Here is an 8,418-nt window from a genome sequence, read left to right on the forward strand (position 1 = left end):
CTCCTGGAATAAGAAAGTGGCGAAAGTTGCACTGAAACAGCTCTTAGAGCTTATGGATCAATGTTTGACTTAGTCGAGTGCATGGTCTTTCCTGGGGCCTATCAGAGGCTTAAAGGAATCAACTGCTCCAAGTCCTGGTTCCGCAAAGCATCTCTCCTTTCCTGGACATTTTGTAACACTCAGGCTGAGACCAATAAGACTCAAGGCTCCAGGAGTGTGAAAAGAAAGCAGCCCAGACACAGTTTCCTTACCTTTCCTCTCTCATTCTGGTTTCTGAGACCACCAGTTTGATTCAGTAGAGGGACACACTTTATCTTTTCCGGTTTGGGTCATGCACATTTTCCCTTTAGTTTTACTGTTCCTTGGATAAGGGACAGTCAGTCACAGATTGATATACCGATGCAATAATTTCCCAATCATTTTGAGGAATTGCTCATGACCTAGTTTTAACTTTAATGCCTCTTATATGTGCATTGTACCAAGGTAAAATTGGGAGAGTAACATCCAGTATTTGGTTCATTAATATTCATGCCATAGATCTAATTGTGAATGTGAAACTGCAAAGAGAAAATACCTTACTTCTGATTAAATACCCTGGACATGATACAGCTAGCAGGTGGGAATCATATACTTTTTCTAGTTTATAAAAATATAACTGTAAAAGATTAATGCAGTCAAATGGTAACTTGGGATTGCCTAGTTTGAATAATTTCAGTGGACTCTGGGACATAGGGGCCATCCCTCATTGCCTGGGACTTGCCCTTAGAGTGATTTCAGCAGGTATATAGTGGCCCAGGCTGTGAGAGTCAGACAAGAAAGTAGACTGTGGATTGATTGGTTTGTATTTGAAAAGCATACCCCCCTCTTCCCCCACCCACCCCAGGAAAGACTCATTCTAAGGGAGATAGGGAAGGAGACAGGAGGCTAGGGCAGGGTGGTTTAGGCATATTATTGGGTTGTCCAGAAAAAGTTATATCCAACTCATGAATCTGAACCTACAAAAGATGTTAATGCATCAAGTTTACAGAGGCCAGAAGTATGGTTAATTCAGCCCTATAATACATAGCCTACTTATTCTTGTTGTAGTAGTCGACACCTAGTTATAGACATTCTGTCTACCCAAGGCTGAATCACAGGCATCCCCACTCCAAACTTCCAGGCTTGCACATGCAGGACCAGCTAGAACAGGATAGTAGAAAATGCTTGGCTTTGGAAGCAAGAGCACTTGTAATTAAATACAGGCCCTTTTGCTTATTAACAGAGTACATCTAGGAAGTTATTTAATTTTCTTAAGGATTGATTTAAAAAAAAAAACAAACAAAAACCTCTGCAAGTTAGCAAATAGAATCTACCTCAGCATTTGGGTGAAGATTTACTATAATGAATATAATGTGTCTAGCACTTTAATTTGTATTTTTGTTATTATTAGGATACAGATATTTGAGAGTCCTGAAATGACATCAAGGTTCATGGGAACTTTATAGTCAGAAAAACTGAAAGTATCTGGAGCTAGTACTAGAATTACTCTAGTAAAATTGTAAGACTTACTTTAATTCATCTATTGAAGCTAGAATATGTGTTTGAGTACTGCTTTCATTAACCGTGTATAGTGGTCTGTTATCTAATCTCTTGCATATTTGTCTTTTCTTTTTGTTTCCTTTAGACTTGATAAGACACTTGTATTGGAGTTCCCATTGTGTCTCAGCGGGTTAAGAACCCGATACATTGTCCATAAAGATGCGGGTTCGATCCTTGGCCTCGCTCACTGGGTTCAGGATATGTCATTGCTGCAAACTGTGGCCTAGGTCACAGATGTGGCTTGGCTTTGGCATTGCTGAAGCTCCAATTCAACTCCTAGCCTAGAAACTTCCATATGCCATAGGTGTGGCCCTGAAAAGAAAAACAAACAAACAAACTTGAGTTGAAGTCACCATCTCTCAAAATTGAATATTCTTTGCTTTGCTATCTTTTTTCTTTAGTATTACAGAGAAAGCAAATGCCTGATTTTTGCTTATTTCTACATGTATGTGTGTTTATGTGTGGTAACTGTTCCCATGTATCCGTGTGCACACAGGCTGAATGAGGAATATGTTAAGTGGAAAAAAATGTTGATGTATGTCTAGGCATGGTATCTTATTAAATTTTCTCTTTTTTGGCAAAACATTTCAATCTTCAAAAGCAGTGCTTTTAGGTAAAATAGTTGTCTTCCATTATTCCATTAATGGTTCAATTCCTTTAAGCCTCAATGCCGTCTCCATATTTTAGTCTTCTTAGATGCTCTTTTCAACTTAAGTGACTCCCCTTTCTTCCCTGTCTTCCATATCTCTTATATTTCTCTAACCATTTAAATCTCTTTTTATGCTTTCCCTGAATCTAGAGTTTGCCTACTACTCTAAAATTTGAATTTCCGAAAAAAGTAACTTGTCGTTGCTTTTGTTGTTTGTGGTTTTTACCTCCGTGTCTGATATAGTTTCTTAGAAACAGGTCCTTTTGACTCCTATTGTAAACACATATAGAAATTCTAAAGCACTTTCTTGTTACTCGAAATAAATTTATTATTTTATGGGAAGACATTGCTCTGAATTCTCATGGTGATCCCTTACTTTTGAACTACTTTTTTATATGCTTTATACTGTTTTTGGTTAGCAGTTCCCTCATGCCAAGGAATGCTTTAGCTTGTGAAGGATTGAAAGTTGAGAAGTATTCTGTCAGACATAAGCATGAAGCATAGCTTGAAATTTTTGTGCCTAGATGAAGGGTAAAGGACAGTACCAGGTGTCATTTTTGCCAGTTTAGGACCCTTCAGCCTGTGGGGAATGGGGATAGAGCAGAATCCAGAGCCAGAGTTGCAGAAGAAAGTCAGAGCCAGTTATACTTGGGAACTGCACCCAGAATTTCTTTTATGTTTGTATTCATTCAGGGTTTTTCTGGGGGAGGGTCCCTACTATTGTCTGGTAAAGCTGCACTCTTTAAGATCTGATGGAATCCTTACCTCTACTCTTCACCAAGTGTGGCCCTCAGGACCAATTCTGACTAGGAGGAGTGTCACCGTAGGGTTCAGATAGGGCATGGGCACCTCTGGTATGAGAAGTGCTTTTGGTGACACTGGTGGGATGGAAGATTTCTCCTTCCTGCTCTCCCCACTTCCCCAACTCTTTATCCCTTATTATCCTACCTCCTCCTACATTTCCAGCCCTCACAGCTACTTCTCAGAGTTAGGCTGCAAGTTAGCATCTTGTTATATAAGATGGGAAAGAATACAACTCTGCTGAGAGGAGCATCTGGGCCCAGAGTTCAGATACATGGGGAATTTGCTTGGTTGTTGGTTGGTTTTGCTTTAAGGGTTTTTTTCCTGTGACTACCCTCAGACATTCAATATTAGAATCTTGTGTTTGGGGGAGGGGAATTAGAAGGGTAAGTAAGAATCTGTATTTTTAAAAAGCTTCCCAAGTGATTGGAATGAGGCTGATCCTTGGATCTGTGACAATTATTTGCAAATCATGAGTCCGAGAAAAAGGCCTGAAAAAAATGTGCCAGTGTGTCTTTCTAAAATTTTCTGAGCACCTACGTTATGCAAATTGCTCTGCTCTGTGTGGCTGCGTTGGAGAAAAAGAAGTACAAGGGGAGGGATGTACTACTAATTAGGCAGGAATAATTCACATTTACCCAGTGCTTACCACACCCCAGGCACTTCACTTAGCACTTTATGCACATTAGCTGGGATGATCCTCACAGTCACCCTATGATTTGGAAACTATTATTTTCCTTCTACCAATAGGGAAACAGAGGCTTAAAAAAGTCAAGGAGCTTCTCACTGTCATATAGGTAGCAAGTGGCAGGTCTAGAACCTGAACATGTGTCTCCAGGCTGCGTTTTAAATAGGCTCTATTGGAGTTCCCATCGTGGCTCATCAGTAATGAACCCAACTAGGATCCATGAGGACTCGGGTTCAATCCTTGGCCTTGCTCAGGAGGTTAAGGATCCAGCTTTGCTGTGAGCTGTGGTGTAGGTCGCAGACGCAACTCGGATCTGGCGTTGCCGTGCCTGTGGCTTAGACTGGAAGCTGTATCTCCGAATGACCCCCAGCCTGGGAACTTCCATATACTACAAATTCAGCCCCAAAAAGCAAAAGTGGAAAAAAAAAAAAAAGGCTCTATTGCCTCCCACAAGAGGAGATAATGGACAGCATCTTTGGACTGTGTTTAGAGCAAGTGGGAATTCAGGCTCCCAATGCTAAGTGTGTTGAGAGGGGTAATATACCACAGAGAAGGCATCCAGGACTGGGAGTTAGGGCCTGAAGTCATGAGGGAGGTACCACAAATTCTCCAACCAGGTGCACCCAGGTTTCGGACGCGTGCCCTGTGGCGCATGCGCCCTGAACATCCGCTGCCCTCCTCCTCCCCAGTTTCCCATCTGCAGCCATCCTTGATGGAGTCTAGATCCACCTGTGTTTGCAAGATGCCCGAATGCTCCCTTGCCTGTTTTTAAGCCGTTTGCCTATGACATAGTATGAATAACAAGATCAGAAACATCTCTATTGTAACTTTAGAGCCCCCATGTGCCATTTCAGCATCATTTTGTTGTTTTCCTTTTCTCTCTAGGACAGTAAAGATTGGCCACTGGCTCTGATCTTTTCAAAGAAGCATAAAAGAGTTATTTACTAGCTTTTGGGATAATTTATCCAAGTGGATTTTCAAATATGTTGCACACCTAATGTAAATATTTCATTAAAAAAATGTAGCATAAATGCAGCAGTCACATTCAAGAGAACTTCGGAGGGATGGGATGTTTTCAATGTTGTCTTTTCTGTGATTTCATTAGAATTTGGTAATATATTATGTCATTGTTATTACTAGGAATTTAGTAAGCTATTAACTAATGGCCATGTTTCATTTGGTTTTACACAGAGAAAAGTAGGGAAACCATCTCTTTCCCTAAGGAATATGGTATTTAGGATCAATTTAAGACAGATATCACTGTTGTAAATATTAAAACCAGAAGGGATGAAAAGGCAGCATGGTACAGTGTTTCATATATAGTGTATAGAATAGTCTCTAAGAACACAGATTCTGAAGCCAGACTGCCTGATTTCAAATTCTCCACTCTCCACATGTGGCCTTAAGTGAGTAACAGATTCATTTTTCTCATCTGTAACATTGGGATGCTAATCATATCTGTCTATCTCATAAGGTTGTGCTTATTAAATAAGTGCACACATACTATTGTAAGCCATTTCCATTATTTGTATGTTATATCTGAAGAGAAAATTAGCAAAATCATCAGTTTCTTGTCAAAATGCTAAGAACAGACCTATGCCTTGATCAAGAAGTTTACCACAAGATAGTGTTGGCTAAACTTGGTTTCCCTGTTGTTAAAAGCAACACAACAGAATGGAAACAGGAGTTCCTGTCATGGTGCAGCAGAAATGAATCTGACTAGAAACCGTGAGATTGTGGGTTCGATCCCTGGCCTCACTCTGGGTTAAGGGTCTTGCATTGCCGTGAGCTTGTGTAGGTCACAGATGCCGCTCAGATCCTGCATTGCTGTGGCTGTGGTGTAGGCCGGCAGCTAGAGCTCTGATTTGACTCCTAGTCTGGGAACCTTCATATGCTGTGGGTGTGGCCCTTAAAACAAAAAAAAAAAAAGGCAAAAAGAAGAAAAGAAAATGGAAACATTTCTTATACGTTGGTGGGTTTTATTTAACCAAGGATGATTTATGTAGTGCTTAACATGGGCCAGAATCTGGTAGAGGATTTTCTAAAATTTGATGTATTTCATTAGTTATTAAATGGGCCCTTATTATTTCCATTTTTCAGATGAGCAGACTGAGATGCTCTAATAACTCTGAGTCACACAGCTTGTCAGTGGTAGAACTGGAATTCAAGCAGATCATCGGACTGGTGGTCAGCCCTTTTTATTCCTCTGCTGTGCTGCCTCTCTCAGCATGGGCATGATGGGCCCATATAACAGAGTATTTTACAGCCACATTTGTATAATGTTGGGTACAGAAGAGTAAAAGGAACAACTTAAATATTTCTTAACTTTCTTATCCCTGCTGACTCAGCCACCATCAGGATCCTTAACTCCTAGCGGAGTGTCAGGTAAAAGGCATCAAGGAAATCCTAGAAGTGAGGTCAAGGGAGAGATGGAATATGTTTTAGCTTTTTTATGGTGGCCAGTGTTTGGCCCCATATTTGGTAATTTTTTGTTTTGTTTAATTTTTATAACTCATGGATTAATACAATTACAAGGCTGGAATGGGCCTTAGAATAGTCATTCTCAAACTTGAGATTGCATATGATTTGATCTGGGATCTTGGTAAAGATTCTGATTCTGTAGTTCTGGATGGGTCCTGAATTGCTGCCTTTTTTACAAACTCCCTGGGGATGCTTCAGATTCCTGGATCACAATACTTTGGAATTCTTCAAGCCAGTGCCTTCATTTTACAAATAAGAACAATGAGGCCATGGTAGGTCCCTATGTCTATAGTGAGATGTCAAAAAAACAGATAAAAAAATGACATAACTTTCACATTATTCAAAGGGGACTCTCATTAATCCATATGACATCTTCATGAGATTTTATTCTTCTTTCAGTAAAGTAAAATGAAGCATAAGGAAGAAAGATGACTTAATTTAAGCCTGTTCAATATGTTATGTGATATACTTGGAGTGTAAAGTAAGTTTCATCTCAAGTCCCTCTACTCCTCTGAAATTAACACTCTGAGAAGTATTATGTTGGTCAGACTACTAGGGAAAACCTCGCTCTCAGGATTACCATATGTGTTACAGACATGGATTCAGTCCTGTCAGTCTAGAATCTGTTACAATTGCCTGTTACTTTGAGATTTTTTTTTTTCCTGTTTAGCAACACAATTTACAAATCATTAGGTAGAGTTTCAACTCTGTCTTAAAAATCTTTTTTAATTGAGGCTATTTGCAGTCAAATGGTCTAATCCTGAGCTATACCCCGTATTGGGGCTATTTGCAATGCTACCCTCCTGTCTCAGGGGGCTTTGAGGAAAATAGCTGATAAAAATCCACATGTCTTTGTGTTTTTAAGTCTGACACTTGCCCAGGGTTAGCTTCACTTGGCCTATTAACCTTATCTGTACCTTCTGTGATTCCACAGAAGATTTAAGCAGGGATCTTAATTGCTCTAGAATTTGACTATCTTGTCAGAGCAGTAGAATAAAAACAATTGCTAGCCTCTGCTTTGGGCCAGGGACTCAAAGTATCTTGTCGAGTCTGTACAATAATTTCATTTAGTGGTATTGAGACTATAAATATGGAGATAAGAAAACTAGGGCCTGTGTAGTTTGAATAACATTCCCAGAATCAAACAGGAAAAAAAAAATGGCAGTACTAAGATTCAAAATCAGATGAACCAGGTTTCAAAACATCATATTCTGTTTCCCAGCTCATAGGTAAATACAACTTAGTCCTCTGAAAACCCCTTATATTGATTTTTTATTTATTTTTTTGTGGTGAGTGGGAAGTTGGGGTTACTGTTTTTGTTGTTGGAGTGAGGATCAGCCCTGAGAAAAATAATGTTAGGCACATTTTTCTCATCTTTCACTTGTTCTTCCTGTTCCTCCAGAAGTAGGGTCCTTGTGCTATTTCTCCAAAGACTCAAAGCAGCTTCTGTCTGGGCTTGCCACAGCTTCTTCCTCCTTTCCTCCCTCCTTTTTGGTATCTCATTTTCTCTCAGCTGGCTTTCACATTAAAAACAATATATATGCTTGCATTTATTCCTAGAGAGAATTTAAGTAAAGATTTTTCAAGATTTCATAGCTCAAACCCAAACATTCTCTAATTGTGGAATTTTTATACTGGTCAGCCATTGGAGAAGATTGATTTAAATGCCTCCTGCTTCTCCAAATCATGCCTTATAGTTGTCCACCTGCTTTCTCTACTTCCAAGTTTTTTCAGCTTCAGAACTGTTAATCTTTTTGGCCAGATAACTTTTTGTTGTGGGAGGTTTGTCTCCAGACATTGCCAAATAATTCGTGAGAAGTATGGTTGACACAAAAGTTAAATTCTGCTTGAAGTGATTATGTAAGCAGCTTTTTGCCTCTTAGGAACGGGAAGTCATCCCTGATGATGTTTGGACACTGTATCTCTAGACCGTTAAAGCCTATGAGTGCCTGAAATGGAGATGTTGAAAGTAGAAGCATTTTTTTTTTCTCAGTTGTGAAGAAGGTTGACTTATTCCCATTGTCCTATAAATATTATTTCTGCTTTTAAAAATATAACACACTGTAGTGGATAATAGCATAGTCTTTAGTGTCAGAAGTGGCTCAGACTAATTTCATCTCTCTATTTACTGGCTATACAAGCTTGGGCAAAATTAATTCTTATACATCTCAGTTTTCATATTTGCAAAATGGGAATTTTTTAATGGGACAATGCCTTCTCT

The sequence above is a fragment of the Sus scrofa genome, chromosome 1, assembly GCF_054392235.1.
Source record: "Sus scrofa isolate SSC_HxYL_T2T_F1_AM1 chromosome 1, Sscrofa_HxYL_maternal_Yorkshire_Landrace_v2.0, whole genome shotgun sequence".
Classification (NCBI taxonomy): Eukaryota; Metazoa; Chordata; class Mammalia; order Artiodactyla; family Suidae; genus Sus; species Sus scrofa.